This window comes from Heterodontus francisci, chromosome 8, assembly GCF_036365525.1.
Source record: "Heterodontus francisci isolate sHetFra1 chromosome 8, sHetFra1.hap1, whole genome shotgun sequence".
Taxonomy (NCBI): Eukaryota; Metazoa; Chordata; class Chondrichthyes; order Heterodontiformes; family Heterodontidae; genus Heterodontus; species Heterodontus francisci.
This window is the reverse complement of record NC_090378.1, coordinates 63,490,258-63,504,157: the sequence shown is the minus strand read 5'-3', so window position 1 is coordinate 63,504,157 and position 13,900 is coordinate 63,490,258. Positions and strand designations below refer to the sequence as shown.

The window sequence follows — 13,900 nt, the reverse complement described above, 5'->3', positions numbered from 1 at the left end:
GAATCTCGTCCACATGGGAAAAATGCTGTACACGAGAGATCAGATTGCATCAATCTTCACCTGGGCCACAATAGGTCACTCAATCTCAGGGAAATCTATCAACATCAAATTAAAATTTAAGCATATATTTCTTCTCGTTAAATAAGCCTTAAGACGCATTAGTATTAGAACTCATGCCAAAATAAAAGAGGGAATTGAAGAAACCAACAAGAGTTTCTCTCATTGTCAAACTCATCGACATTGGATAAATTCTCGGCTATATTTTCAGTTATGAGCAGCATCCCAGAGGTGTGAACACATGCAACAGGACAGAAATGACAAGCTGCATTACTGGAGAAGCTAAATAAAACTTGCACTAATTTTCTATATCCTTAAGCAAACTGCTGAAAGAAACAGAGGCTCCAACATATACAGGGAGGGAGTAGGGGGAACACTGTTGTTGAGAGGGGGGGAGAACCCGAAATCCACGGAAGGCAGATGTTCTAGCACATTTAACTGCAGGACCTCTATTAATCATTTTTATTCTGTTTGCCACTTGATAGCTAGGCAGACAGACTGACCAGCTGGCAGCGGGGACAGGATGCAAGTGGCAGGAAGTTTGCATGAGGGGCCGGAGGGAGCATTCCTGCTCCTTCTGGCTCACAAGCAGTCTTATGAAAAGCGCTTAATAGCTTGACCCGGCTGCTCCTAACTCAATTTAACTGCCGGCCTGCATTAAATTTAAACCAGGCTCCCAAATGCACTGTGAGAGTCTGATTTAAAATATTATAACGCACTATTCTGCTTAAGATCAGTTATGCAAACATGCTATGCAACCCTCTGCCATAAAAATGGCAGCAGACACCTATGCAGCAGATTGGGGTTGCATTATGCATTTTCTAATTTAATATCTCGGACTATCATGCCGGGGGGGTGAAGGGTCCTGTTAATATTGACCCCAGAAATTCTAATCTCACTATAAATCAACTTGAGAACCATCATTAATGGTCTTTTCTAGAGCTGTGTTAGGGCAGCACAGTGGCGCAGTGGTTAGCACCGCAGCCTCACAGCTCCAGCGGCCTGGGTTCGGTGCTGGGTACTGCCTGTGCTCTCTGTGACCGCGTGGGTTTCCTCCGGGTGCTCTGGTTTCCTCCCACATGCCAAAGACTTGCAAGTTGACAGGTAAATTGGCCATTGTAAATTGCCCCTAGGTGGTAGGAGAATTGAGGGAAGGTGGGGATGTGAGAGGGAAATGGGATTAATGTAGGATTAGTATAAATGGGTGGTTGATGGTCGGCGCGGACTCAGTGGGCCGAAGGACCTGTTTCGGTGCTGTATCTCTCTGACTCTAACTGAGGCGGGAGGAATGCACTGTTAATTGAGTTCGACTTCTCCACAGGTCACAGCACATCAATAAATTTTCCGACTTACCAAAACAACCAATCTTTGGCCCCAGAATAAAGCACACCAATCAGGTTTCTTTAATAAACAAAATTATCCATTTATTATGGCGCAAGGGGAGAGCCAACTGCGCAACAGCCCCAACAAACAAATTTCTCTGCAGCACCTGTGGAAGAGCCTGTCACTCCAGAATTGGCCTTTATAGCCACTCCAGGCGCTGCTTCACAAACCACTGACCACCTCCAGGCGCGTATCCATTGTCTCTCGAGATAAGGAGGCCCAAAAGAAAAGATCCATTTATTATAAACCAAGTCTAAACTAATAATGAAGTAAACATATATACAAATTGAAATAGTAAAGCTCCTTATTTTTTTTTCCCTAGCCCTCAGGCGCACACATCCAAAAACCAGTTAACCAGGGAAAAAAGGATTTTTTGTTTACAGTTGTTACAAAGAAATAGAAGGAAAAAAAACTTATACTGAAGTGAAGAGTTGGAAGTCCTTTGGTTTGGTGAGGTGTCCCAAAGTTGAAGAATTGGATGCCATTTGCCATCTTTACAAGGCAAGGTTGATAAAATCTGTTTTGGGTAGGTGTTCAAAGAAGATCAATTGCAGAAGCTTCACACAGGTCTTCCATCAGGTGTGCAGCAACAGGTGTCAATTCTTACACATTCGGTTCAAATCTTTTAAAGATGCAAGGTTTCTGCAAACATTCTTCTTAAAACACAGGAGGCAAAGGTAAAGCTTGATGCAGGGATTCTTCAGAGACAGGAGGAAATAGGAATCTGCCACAATTGAAATACAGGGTTTCTTCTCAAAAGATGCAGGATTCCTTCTCAAAGAGAAAGGTGAGCAGATTTTCTCCTCTCTAGGCAGAAACAACTGACTTTTTCAACAGTTCAATTTGAAACAAAACTTTTCCAGAAACAAGTCACATGGCCACTATAAATCTCTCCTTCGTCACTTGCTTGTAAACATCTGTCTCTTTAGGTCAGAAAACAATCCCCCATTATGTTCTTTGAAATAGGGCTTTTCCAGTAACTCTTTACATGCCACTCTGAGGTCAAACTCAGTCCCAATCCTTTTTCTCTTTTAAATAAACCACAAGATTCAGCCCATCTCCAGATGATTCAATGTACATGAAATCCTTTACCTTTTGTTTTTAAATATAGGTTGTCAAGTTTTAACAAAAAAAGGAAATCCTCATAACATTTGGTGCGAACTTCAAAAGAATCACTTCCACAATAGTTCAAGCCTCTCAGAAATACACATCTGAATCACAGAAGTTACCCTGCAGGAAAGCATCAAGATTCAGGCTGAAAGAGCATCAAGACCCACACCTTCAGCTTCGAAAAACAACTTTCTGCACACGAATACCCTGCAACTGGCAAGCATATGCAAAACAATTTTTTCCACAGTGCAAAGAACATTATTACAGTATATCATATTGCTATGCCACTTTGCGCCATGGAAAAATCAACACCTCACCTGTCTTCAAGAACGAAGCAAAGTCTGAATGGGTACTAGACTCTGAACAAAGTTCCCCAATATTCTGGTTTAGAAATTACTGTTGCGGTGAAACGAAGCATGATTAATTTTTAGAAAATGAACTTCAGCAAAGAGCTCCAAAGCACTATCATAATTCAGTGGGACACAGCTGTGTTTGAAGCATTCCTCAGTTTCTATCTCAGTTTTGCACGTGCTACGTTCATACCATATCTTACAAACTTGATTCTTATTGGAAGCAAATAATTAAAACTGCACTCTTCTCAAAAATATAATCCAAGCCTGTATCCTCACTACCACTGCTTGTCACCAGCTCCTTCTGCTACATAATTGGATGCCATTTCAGTAATAAAGCATTTTAGTGCAATGCTAGAACATAAGCATGTTCTAGGAGGTTACATTTATACCGAATCCATAGAATTAAAGAATAGGAAAGGAAATTGCACTATTGTCTATTTAGTGGCCTGTGGTACAAAGAAGAAGAAATAGGGGAAGGGAACTATAGACAGTTTAGAGCTATATACAAGAACCAAGCTATAATACTGGCTGATTTTAACTATTCCAGGATAAACTGGAATAAAGATACTGTATATGGTCATAGTTGGTAATTTATAAATGCAAGCTTTTGCTTTCGCGTTCTAATGAAGAATCAATAATAAAGGTAAAGTTTGGTGAGATATGATGATATCTGGCTGACACTAACTGGACAAAAAAAAAGTTAGCAAAGAAAATATCAGCAGTGGGGAATAGTTTTTTACAAGATGGATAGCTACAAAGCAATTCTGTGCATACAAGATGAAAAATGGTGGATTAAATAGAATCCTGTAGATTACCCAAAATTAAAACGAAAGTTTAAAAGGGAGGCATATAACAAAACTATGGCTAACAATAAAGAAAATTAATGCAGAAGTACAGCTTGGATATGGACAGGCAAATTAGAAGAGCTAAAAGAGAATATGAAAAAATGCATGCTGATATCGAAAGAAACAGTAAACATTTTTATCAACATAGTACAAAGTAAAAGAATAAATTAGAGTAATTATATTCATAAAGCAATGCAGAGGATAATTTAGTTGAGGATAGATTTATGGCTGAGATATTAATTATCTATTTTGCAAGAGATTTTACAAATGAAGAAGGAAATGAGAATGTAGGTGAACCTAAGGAGCATTTCGAACAACTTTGAGTAGAAAAGGAATTGGTTCAGAAAATGTTAGCAGAGATCAATGAGCATAAATCACTGTTCTTGATAGTATGCTTTCTAACCTGTTGACAGAAGTCAGAAGAAAGCAAAGCCTCTCACCAAAATATTTCAATCAATTCTTTTAGATGTACAACTTATACCACGGGATGGTATATAGCCAATGTCACACTCTGTTCAAAAAAGAATGAACAGGATAACTAAAGACTGATTAGTCTATCATTTGTAGGCAAACCTATATCATCCATAACTTGATATCAAATTAGCGAACATTTAGATCTACATGGAATAATGAAGAAAAGCCAGCATGGATTCTCACTGAAAAAAGGTTAAGCAAGCAGTGAGGACTATCAATTCCATAAGAGGTCATAGACAGGCTAGTAGAGTGGGCAAACTGGTGGCATATGCAATTTAATGCATATTTAATTTCAAGAAAAACAAGTGATTGAGGAACTGATGTTCAAATACACAATTCCTTGAAAGTGCAAGGCAGGTAAATTAGGTGCACAGAATGCGAGAGAAAAAGATACGTCAGCGCAATTAAATGGTTAGGTCTCAGTTAAGAGTAGTGTATTTTTGGAAACCCCTTAAACAAAGAACATTGAACAGGATGAAACCAGGGTAGAGAAACTATAGTTATAAGAGACTGGAGATAATACGGAGGTTGATTCTACTGGAGCAAAGGAAGCCAAAAAAATTGCTATTTTTTAAATTATGAAGGGTGGATAGGGAAAGAAAATTTCCTATGGTTGACGAGAGGGTTTAAAATAGTGGCAAAGAAAATAAAAACAGAGGAGAGAAAAATGGTCTTCATACCGAGAACTGTTACAGGATCTCTCACAAGCAGCTGAGGCTTAGACTATTGAAGATCTTAAGGGTGCAGTCAACAAATAAAATAGAGAATTATGGGGAGTGAACAAGACTGATTACTTTAGACTGCTTCAGAAATGAATCAGCACAGGCATGATGGACCAAATGGCCCTGTTGTGTGCTTATAAGCCTCAATGATACAAGTATGTTGAGAAATTAACTAGAGAACGGGCTATTTTAGGTCTAGTACTGTGCAACGAGAAAGGGCTAATTAAAAATCGCGCTGCAAAGGAGCATCTAGGGAAGAGTGAGCATAATATAACAGAATTTTACATTAAGTTTGAAAGTGATGTAGTTCAACCGAAAACTGGGGTCTTAAACCTAAACAAAGTAAACTACAAAGGCACAAGAGGCAAATTGGCTGTGGTAGATGGGAAACTACATTAAAAAGTATGACGGTAGACAGGTAACGGGTAGCATTTAAAGAATATATGGTTTACAAAAAATTTACATTCCTTTGAGGCACAAAAACCCAGCAGAAAAGGAGATCCAAACATGGCTAACAAGAGTAGTTAAAGATTGCAGTAAAAACAAGAAATGCTCGAAATACTCAGCAGGTCTAGCAGCATCTGTGGAGAGAGAAGCAGAGTTAACGTTTCAGGTCGGTGACCCATCAGAACTGGCATAGGTTAGGTTTTAAGAAAATAAAGTGGGGGTGGGGCAAGAGATAACAAAAGGCAAGGTGTTGATAGGACAGAGGGTCACAGAATAATTGACAGGGAGGTCATGGAGCAAAGGCAAACATTACATTAATTGTGTGCTGAAAGACAAAGCGTTAGTGCAGAGAGGGTGTTAATTGACAGAAAAATGAACAGCCCTGGCCCAAAGCACAAACATGAAAAAAAAATGGGTAGGCACATGGTAAAAAAAAAATGATGAAACAAACAAAATATAAAAAATAACTAATAATAAAAAGGGGGGCCCCATCATGCTCAAATTACTGAACTTAATGTTCAGTCCGGCAGGCTGTAGCGTACCTAATCGGTAAATGAGATGCTGTTCCTCGAGCTTGCGCGGACGTTCACTGGAACACTGCAGCAAGCCCAGGACAGATACGTGGGCATGACAGCAGGGGTGTGTTGAAATGGCAAACAACCGGAAGCTCAGAGTCACACTTTCGGCCTGAGCAAAGGCGTTCCACAAAGCGGTCACCCTATCTGCTTAAATTTGCTCTACCCACTGTTTTTTTCATGTTTGCGCTTTGGGCCAGGGCTGTTCATTTTTCTGTCAATTAACACCCTCTCTGCACTAACGCTTTGTCTTTCACCACACCATTAACATACCATTTGCCTTTGCTCCATGACCTTCTGGTCAGTTATTCTCTGTGACCCTCTGTCCTATCAACACCTTCCCTTTTGTTATCTCTTGCCCCACCCCTGCTCTATTTGCTTGAAACCTATTACATTTCTAACATTTGCCAGTTCTGAAGGTTCACTGACCTGAAACGGTAACTCTGCGTCTCTCTCCACAGATGCTGCCAGACCTGCTGAGTATTTATAGCATTTCTTGTTTTTATTTGGCAGATTTCCAGCATCTGAGGTATTCTGCTTTTATTTTAGTTAAAGATTGAATTAGATCGAAGGAAGAAGCTTTTGAAGTTGCCTAAAAAAGTAGTAAGCCCGAGGATTGGAAATATTTTAGAATTTAAAGGGAGGACCAACAAACTGATAAAGAAAAATAGAATATGAAAGTAAACTAGCGAGAAACATAATGCAGACTTTAAAAGCTTCTATAGGTATATAAAAGGGAAAAGATTAGCAAAGACAAATGTGGGCCCATTTCAGGCAGAGACAGGAAAATTTATAATGGGGAATAAGAAAATGCAGCAAAAATAAACAAATACTTTGTGGCTTTCTTCACGAAGGAAGATACAAAAAACCTCCCAGGAATACTAGAGAACCAAGGGACTAGTGAGAATGAGGAACGGAAAGAAATTATTACTAAAAAAGTAGTATTGGAGAAATTAATAGAATTGAACGTTGATAAATCCCCTGGACCTGATGATCTACATCCAGAGCATTGAAAGAGGTGGCTGTAGAGATAGTGGATGCATAGGTGGTCATTTTCCAAAATTCTCTAGATTCTGGAACGGTTCCAACAGATTGGAAGGTAGCAAATATAATCCCATTATTTAAGAAAAGAGAGTAAGAGAAAACAGGGAACTACAGACATCAGTATTAGGGAAAATGCTTGAATCTATTACAAAGGATGTGATAACTGAACACGTACAAAATAATGGTAGGATTGGGCAGAGTCAACATGGATCTATGAAAGGGAAATCATGTTTAACAAACCGTTAGAGATTCTTTTGAGGATGTAACTAGCAGAATAGATAAGGAGGAATCAGTGGATGTGGTCTATTTGGATTTTCAGAAGGCTTTTGATGAGGTCCCACACAGGAGGTTAGTAAACAAAATTAGAGCACATGGAATTGGGGGCAATATAATGGCATGGACTGAGAATTGGGTAATGGACAGAAACCAGAGTAGGAATAAATGGGCCATTCTCAAGTTGGCAGGCTATGACTAGTGGGATAGCGCAAGGAACACTGCTTGGGCCCCAGCTATTCACAATCTATATCAATGATTTGGATGCAGGGATGAAATGCAATATTTTCAAGTTTGCTGATGACGCAAAATTAGGCAGGAATGCGAGTTGAAAGGAGGTGGCAAAGAGGCTTCGAGAGGATTTAGACAGGCTAAGTGAGTGTGCAAGAACATGGCAGAAGGAATACAATATGGAAAAATGTAAAGTTATCTACTTTGGTAGGAAAAACATAAATGCAAAGTATTCCTTAAATGGTGAGAGACTGGGAAGTGTTGACGCCCAAATGGTACCTGGGTGCCCTTGTTCATACTCAATGACTACCCCAGAGGGCTGTAGAGGCTCAGAGAATTCCAAAAATTCACCGCCCTGTGTGAAGTAATTCCTCCTCCTCTCAGTCCTAAATGGCCTATTCTGTGACTGTGTCTCCTGGTTCCAAACCACCCCCCCATCCCCACCCCCCAAAACCAGGTGAAACATCCTTCCTGCATCCACCCTGCAAGAATTTTGTATGCTTCAATGAGACTCCAGAGAATATAGGCCCAGTCTCTTCAATCTCTCCTCATAAGGGCGGCACAGTGGCGCAGTGGTTAGCACCGCAGCCTCACAGCTCCAGGGACCCGGGTTCGATTCCGGGTACTGCCTGTGTGGAGTTTGCAAGTTCTCCCTGTGTCTGCATGGGTTTTCTCCGGGTGCTCCGGTTTCTTCCCACAAGCCAAAAGACTTGCAGGTTAATAGGTAAATTGGCCATTATAAATTGTCACTAGTATAGGTAGGTGGTAGGGAAATATAGGGACAGGTGGGGATATTTGGTAGGAATATGGGATTAGTGTAGGATTAGTATAAATGGGTGTTTGATGTTCGGCACAGACTCGGTGGGCCGAAGGGCCTGTTTCAGTGCTGTATCTCTAATCTAATCAGACAATCCCACCATATTAGGGATCAGTCTGGTGAACCTTTGTTGCACTCCCTCTATGGCAAGTATATCCTTCCTTAGGTAAGGAGACCAAGAAAGAGATAGATAGATTTCTAGATATTAAAGATATCAAGGGATATGGGGATACTGCGGGAAAATGGCGTTGAGGTAGATGATCAGCCATGATCTAGTTGAATGGCAAGAGCAGGCTTGAGGGGCTCAATGGCCTACTCCTGCTCTTATTTCCTATGATCCAATTTAAGTAGTGCAGTGTAAAAGCCAAAGAATCTCAAGATTTCATCCAGACTCTGAAACAGTATACGATATAAGAGAATTTGAATATACCTGGCAGATGAAATTCAATGAAGATAAATGCAAAGTGATTCACATGGGGACAAAAAAAAAAATCCAGGAAGGACTACTGCTTAAAAGGGAAATTACTGGACCACAATTAAGGATGGAGTGACTGAACACAGTGAAAATTTTCAGTTGATTATAGCATGTCAACATGGATTTGTAAAGGGTAGGTCACGTCTAATGAACCCGATTCCTCTAATATTTATAGGTGTTATTTATGCAGCCTTCCAGAAGACATTCGATAAGTTCCTCAGAAGATACCTATAGCTAAAGTTGAAGCATGTGGAATTGAGGGCAAATTATTGACCTTGTTAGGAAATAGCCAGAGAGGCAGGACACAAGATTATAGGGAAAATGGGCAGGTACCCCAATTGGCAGGATGTGATTAGAGGTGTTCCGCAAGGATTTATGTTGGGGTCTCAACTATTCACCATTTTAACTTCGATGACGGGATTAAAGAGTCACAAACCCAAATTTGCTGGTGACACAAAAACATAGCATTGTAAAAAGCAGTGCAGATGGAAACATAAAATTATGGAGATATTAATAGATTAAGCGAATGGATGAAACTGTGATAAATGGATTTCAATATAGGCAAGTGTGAGCTCATCCACTTTGGACCTAAAAAAAGGATAGATCAGAGTACATTCTAAATGGTAAAAAGCTAGAAACAGTGGATGTCCAAAGAGACTTGAGGAACCAAGTACCTAGATAATTAAAATGTGATGGACAGGTATAGAAAATAATCAAAAAAGTTAATAGAGTGTTAGGCTTTATATCTAGAGGACTAGAATATGGGGTAGAGGTTACAGCTATACAAATCCCTGTTTAGACCTCACCTGGAGTACTGTGCTCAGTGAGCACCACATCTGAAGAGGGATATAAATCAGCCTGGGAATGAGTGCAGCATAAGTTTAAAGGAATGATACCAAGGGTTAAATTCCCAAAAAAATCTAGGGATATATTCCCTGAAATTTAGGTGGTTAAGGGGTGACTTGGTCAAAATTTTCAAGATAGCAAAGGAACTAATAGGGTAGTTCCACTAGTTGGGGAGTTTAGCACTCGGGAACATAGCCTAAAAACAAGAGCTCAGTCTTTCGGCAGTGAAGTTAGGAAACACTTCTATACGTAAAGGGTGGTAGGAGTTAGGGACTCTCAGCAAATTGCAGTTGATACTAGATCGATTGTTAATCTTAAATCTGAGGCAGATTTTGTTAACCAAATTGAGCAAAGATGTCCAGTCGAATTCTATGCACTGCTACAAGCAGATCTGCAGCCACCGCCAGGGCTTGTATGAAACTGCCGGCGATTATCAAAAAAACACACCAGCTCTGAATTTTTACGTCATAGGCTCCTTAAAGGGGCACCAGTAACTGTCAACCTGCAGTGCACACATGTATTAAGCAAGTGACCAATGCACCCATGCATTGTTTAGCACTGCTAAAAATATATTTTGAGTTCAATACAATGCAAAGTTGCACGTAGTAAAGGGAGACCAAGTTACAGACCAGTGGTGTTTTCAAACATTCCCCCACTTTATGCAGAAAGAGAAAGAGTGTCTCCATGATACTTATTTGGCTAATCACAAAGAATGTGTTAGATTCTCAAGCCAGTAAAGTTTTTCTTTTAAGATCTTGAAATTTCTTTAAAAACTGCAATATGACTATCCATGGAAAGAAATAGGTCATTTGGCAGGAAAGGCCTTTCTAGAGTCAACAGATGTGCACAAATTAACACTTCTTCCATCTACTTTGCGTAAGGGAGTTCAGTCAGTTCAGATCCAAACCAAATAAGGCATGCAGGTTTTATGGATTAGTCCAGGACCTGCACAGCAGCAGTACACTTTGGGAAATCAACCACAGAGATCATTGAAGAGTAGTATGGAACACAGATTTCTTTATCCAAATTCACAATAATCAATCCCATCACATAAAATTCTACATGGGGCTTTTAAATTCATATGATGTATCCCACCATAAATGCACATTGTGGTTTTTCTGAAGATCGGAGCACCAGATCAAATGTTTGCTTGGCAGTCCCATAACAAACCTAGCTCTGGTGTTGCAGCCTAAAGCTTAATACCACAATGAACAACTATGCACTTCAATAATTTAACTGTAGACACTGAAATAAATCAAGGTACAAAACAGAACCAATTAACACACTAACTTTGGAAATTTACATTAGTTACTAAAAAATGTTTGAAGAGCTCTGCAACTTTATAATACTGACTGCAATGAAATATTAATTGTTTTGGTTAGCTTTTAGGTTTAGTATTTTTCTTCCAAACCAAGTCTATGAATTCTCAAATTCAGACATAATTGAAAGGCGCAGGTGGTGCAATAAATCTGGTTTCATTTTGTCTTTGACCTTCAGCACAGCTATCTGAAAGCTAACAGCCTCTTGCTTCTGGGCAAGCAATAAATGTCAACTGGATGTAGTTGAGAAGCCTTTGTGGAAACAACTATTGGCAGTAATTCCCTCTTATGAGGTACAAGTGTTCTAATTAGCATATCCACCAGCAGCATAGTTTGACATTTCCAAAGTCCATTAAGTGTCTATTTGTACTGCTGGCTCATTATACTTTTGTAATAAATTGGTACTGAAAGAGACACCTTAAATAGCTTTTATAAATGTCAAGTTACCTGTTCTTGTTAAAATGCATTATTGGTATTTGGTTTGTTTTGTAGCTAAAATGGCTTCAAACAGTGACAACTTTAAGAGTGGCCAAGAAATAATGGCGTGCCCTCTTATAACGGATGAAATCATCGGCTTTGTAAGCACATCAAAAGAAGTTTGATTTAGATCTTTCAAGGCTAAGCTTTATTTGGTCTACAGAAGTCATTCATTTCTCAATGAATACATTTTATTTTCAAAGTGTACATCAAAAGATAAGGCAGCAATTTATTTTACGTAAGTTTGGATTCTTAAACTAACATTCTGATCCTGTTAATGTTGAACTTGTACTTGGATATTTAAAAAAAAAAATCTTTGGTATATATTGCATTTTTAACTGAAATACCATTCTTGATATTCCAAGTTTCAAAAACTAATCTTGTGGTTTATAAATTTTAGTGGTGTTTTCAAACACTCCCCCACATAATGCAGAAAGAGAGAGTTTCCATGATATTTATTTGGCTAATCACAAAGAATGTGTTAGATTCTCAAACCAGTAAAGTTTTTCTTTTAAGATCTTGAAATTTTATAAGAAATAATGTGCATTGATGGTGTCTAACCTAAGCATGTGCAACATAGTGTTGCTAAGGGAGAATTTGGGATAAATCATATGAATTAAAATGCCCTGTGTAGAATTTTGTATGATGGGATTGATTATTGTGAATTTGGATAAAGAAATCTGTGTTCCAAACTACTCTTAAATGACCTGTGGTTGATTTCCCAAAGTGCACTGCTGCTGAGCAGGTCCTGCACTAATCCATAAAACCTGGACGCCTTATTTGGTTTGGATCTGAACTGACTGAAGTCAGCATGAATAGAATTTTTATTGGTAATGCAATCTAGATTTCTGATTATGATTCTGTTAACTATGTACAATCCAAGTTTAAGTTGCTAACTGCCATAAATTCAGGACATGACAAATAATGAAAGACTAAGTCCCCAAGGATTAAAAAATAATACTGTCAACTGCAGTCATGATCAGCATGCCATCAGTGAGTTATTAACTTCAAGCAACACAAATAAAATCAAGTATTCTTAAATTCAATTGTTATAAGCATGTGCCATTGAAAAAATGTCCAAACTGTTAGAACATACAAATACATCAAACAACGATTAGATCCAGCAAGACTGCTCTTTTTACAGGTCATATGTAACTTACCTACCTGGAGCGGAGCAGAGGCAGTCGGGAGCTGGGAGCACCATAAATACAGCCCGGGGATCAGAGCGTGGCCTTACCTACCTGGAGCAGAGTGGAGGCAGCTGGGAGCACCATAAATACAGCAGCACGGGGATCGGAGCGTGGCCTTACCTACCTGGAGCGGAGCAAAGGCAGTCGCCCGGAGCCATTTCAGCTGCTGGTGAACTGAGTGAAAAAAAACTGTGACATCACAGGAAATTAGTAAGTTGATTGGCTGGTAAATGCTTTGTGTGAGGGACAGTGTGTAAATAGTTAAAGACACCAGAGTTAGGGAAGATCTATAAAACAAACATTTGAAAACAAAATAAAATATAAAATAAAGATAAAATTATTAAAATACTTAAAACACATATCTGTGTAATTAAGTATAACTTTAGTTGTAGGTGGTACTCGCATTCAATAAGCCCAGTAAATTCTACCATACATAGGAATTATTCTAAGTTAATTAAGAAAGTAATTAAAGTGAATTAATAGCAACTAGAAGGACAAGGGCAGCAAATACATGGGACCACCACCTGCAAGTTCCCCTCCAAGGTCACACCATCCTGACTTGGAACTGTATCGCTGTTCCTTCACTGTCGCTGGGTCAAAATCCTGGAACTCCCTTCCTAACAGCACTATAGGTATACCTACCTCACATGGACTGCAGCAGTTCAAGAAGGCAGCTCACCACCACCTTCTCAAGGGCAATTAGGGATGGGAAATAAATGCTGGCCAAGCTAGCGACGCCCACATCCCATGAATGAATTAAAAAAGCATAAGTAACAATGGCAGGACAGGTGTTATGTTGCAGCTGTGGTATGTGGGAGCTCCAGGATGCCAAAGCGATCCAGGACAAACATGTCTGCAGGAAGTGTAAGCAGCTGGAGGAATTCCGGATCAGGATTCTTGATCTGGAGGCTGAACTGCAAACACTGCGCAATATAAGGGAGGGGAAGAAATATCTCAACACTTTATTTTGGGTAACGGTCACACCTTAGAACAGGGTCATCTGTTTTGGTCAGCAGTAAGGGACAGGAGGATGTGACTGAGTGAGGCAGGTAATGGGACTGAACTGACAGTAGTGGACGAGCCTCAGACTTTGAAATTGATTAACCGTGCTACTCCTCCATCTTTGCCTAGCTTCCTATTCTTCTTGAATGTCACGTACCCCTCAATTTCAGGACCCAATCCTGGTCATGCTGCAGCCACGTCTCTGTAATGGCTATTAGCACACGCTTAAGTAAATAAATATGATCTTTCAGTTTGTCTAC

At 39.5% G+C, this 13,900-nt stretch overlaps 1 protein-coding gene across 2 annotated transcripts in view; it reads right to left on the bottom strand.

The window, feature by feature from the left end:
- efcab14 (EF-hand calcium binding domain 14) overlaps positions 1 to 13,900 on the bottom strand; it is a 127,133-nt gene that overhangs the window by 45,601 nt on the left and 67,632 nt on the right. The window lies entirely within an intron of this gene.